The sequence below is a fragment of the Argiope bruennichi genome, chromosome 11, assembly GCF_947563725.1.
Source record: "Argiope bruennichi chromosome 11, qqArgBrue1.1, whole genome shotgun sequence".
Lineage (NCBI taxonomy): Eukaryota > Metazoa > Arthropoda > Arachnida > Araneae > Araneidae > Argiope > Argiope bruennichi.
This window is the reverse complement of record NC_079161.1, coordinates 99526564-99529335: the sequence shown is the minus strand read 5'-3', so window position 1 is coordinate 99529335 and position 2772 is coordinate 99526564. Positions and strand designations below refer to the sequence as shown.

The 2772-nt window shown below is 27.0% G+C and overlaps 1 protein-coding gene across 4 annotated transcripts in view; it reads left to right on the top strand.

Annotated features, from left to right (window-relative positions):
- Positions 1-697: 697 nt before the first annotated feature.
- Positions 698-2772, top strand: part of LOC129957201 (exonuclease mut-7 homolog) — a 102936-nt gene continuing 100861 nt past the window's right edge. For all 4 annotated transcript variants that reach the window (XM_056069412.1, XM_056069413.1, XM_056069414.1 and 1 more), the window contains exon 1: positions 698-908. The gene's annotated coding sequence lies outside the window, so the exon portion shown is untranslated. The remainder of the gene's footprint in view (positions 909-2772) is intronic.

The window sequence follows — 2772 nt, the reverse complement described above, 5'->3', positions numbered from 1 at the left end:
TTTATTCACGCTCGGTAATGCAATATTTATGGTAAAAAAAAAGTAATGTTCGTAGAAAATGGAAAATTGAAACTATAATCTGTGGAAAATTATATGAACAGTCATCAGAAAGTTACATATTTATGAGCGGCGAATAAAGTAATATTTGCGAATTCAGAAGTTAAAGGATGCAGTTGGTATATATATATATACATATATAAAGATTTTATATACACACATACATATAAATACATAAAATAAAGCAGTAGATTTATACGAAGTTAAACTCATAAGCTTCCAAAGTTTTTCTTGGGAATTTTTAATTGATATTTAATATACAACTGTAAATGTGGTGAACTTTAAATTTTATTTTTAAATAAATTCTTTCGATGACCCGCTTTCCATGCAGATACGGGTGATAATAAATGTCAATTAAATTTTGTTCTTATTAAACCGTTTTTGCTCCAAATGAGCTTTTGAATGAACTTTAAGTCGCAAAAGATACAGCTCTATTGGCATTTATAAAAATAACTTTGGTATATTCTGATGAAGTGTGCAGAAAGTTTGTACTTAAAATTAATTAGAAACTTATTTTTGAAATAAAGTCAATTGCTGGTATTCATTTTACAAACAATGGATTTAAGCTAGAATGAAGCATTTTTCAGATTAAATAGTTTACAGCTTTGGAGTACTACAACTTCTCTCTTGATTACAAATCCATTGCGCAACTTTGTTTTCAAATATCCGGCAATCGCAATCGAGAAGATTACATATATCAGTAATCTTCTCCGTTAATTATTGATAATTTTTAAAAACATTATGTGTTTTTATAACTTAAAGCGTATTGCAAAATTTGAAAGTCTTTCTTTATAACTATTGGAAAGTTTTGTTAACCCTTTGATTTTTTTTAACGGAACATCAAAACAAAGGTATTTACTCAGTATTAACATTTTTAACGATTGTGTATGCATTTTGCTAACACAAATGTTTTCGAAAAATTACTTTAAAATTTCAATAAAAGAAGTTAAAGGCGTATTAAACATTTTAAATATTGATATTGAATAATGAACAGAATATTCTGATTGTATATCTAATAAATCCTTATTCCTACTTTGTTGTTCAAACTCAACCTATTTTCGTTCTTTGACCTGTTTTAACTATTTATAGAAGCTCAGAGCAATAACTAAATGAGAACGTCTTGGGAGAATGTATCGATTCGGCTAATAAGACATAAAAATGATTCGTCCTTGTGAATTCTCCCAATTTACTTGTCTTACTTTGGACATATAATAACCCTTTAACATAACCTTTTAAATTTTTTTTTATGGCTGTATCAAGAAAATAGCTTTAATTTAAATAGAAAGTATTTCTTATTGTAAGAGAATGGAAATAAAATTAATGATTAATAAAGGATCATATATCTCTATTTTCACTATGTGTCTAGCTGTTATTTTGATATATCTTTTTTCCCTTTACAACTGAAACATTTAATTTTTTTTTCAAACGCTTCAGTTTTAAAGAATTTTTTAGCATATCCAATCATCTTACAAAAAAAATCCATTCTTCAAGTTTGGTCATATGTATATTTCTAGTTATGAAATACATACATATGTTTCTCTAAATATTTCCTTCAAAGGAAATCAAATTAATATCAGTAGATTACATCATAAACAAACAAAGAAGAAAAAAAGGCATTGTCATATTTACTTAGTAAATAGACAAATAGCCATATTAAAATATAAATAAATATCAAAAACTTCTTCATAAATTATATGTGTAGTTTCTTCAGGCTGTCAACAATAAAAGCTGCTGATTCTGAAACTGGTGTCATACAGCTGTATGTGGAAGTAGTTGTTCCTGAAATGCACAGAAATTACTTTTTAACTGTGCTTATGAACTTTGTTAAAGATTATAATATAACAAACCCCAAGATCTTCAGCTGTTTGTATTGGAATTGGAAAATGGGACCAGAAAACCTTCAGGGTAAAAATAATTTTGCCATGCTTGTGAATGTTAACAGTTACATGTTCCTGACTTAGATTAACAACTAAGACCTGAAAGAAAAAAATTGATCATGTTTGGAGCATCAAAAAACATAAAACTGGAACAGCCTTCAAAAAGTACAAGTTATAGATATTGTAAAAATACTGAATTATGTATATTATAATCTATACAAATTTATTATTGCTGTCCACTGTACCATTATTATCCTATTCCTAATCTTTTATTGGCTCATCTTGGTATAATTCATCATAAGAATTTTTTAAAGCTATTCTTTAAGGCTCAGAAATCTTTGGAATAACAAATAGCAGATCTTTGCATTTGCTTGGTATACAGTCATATTAAGCAGAGCATTATTTAGTAGTCCAAATGCTGATAACAGATCTGCAGTCTCAGAATGCAAAGATTATGAAATAATGTTCAATAAATATGAAATCAAACTTTGTGTCATTAAGAGTGGGATGAAATCAAATATTCTGGTTTCTTTTTTTATAACTGTATGCCCCATCTTTTGGTCATCTCAAATGTGGAAATTAGAAATTTATGATATGATGGTTAGTTCTTTGGATATGGTGATTGGATGATGTTGGTATTGTTTTCTGCCCAAACCTATTTATTATAACACTTTCATGATATCTTATTCAACACTTTTTGAGGATTTATTTTCCTTAAAGAGATAGAAATTTGGCAAATTTTTAATTCAGGTTATTTTTTTATTTCATTTCACATATCTTTAAATTTGATTAATTTAGTAACTTTAAATATGAAATTGGTAAAAGAAAATAAAACATT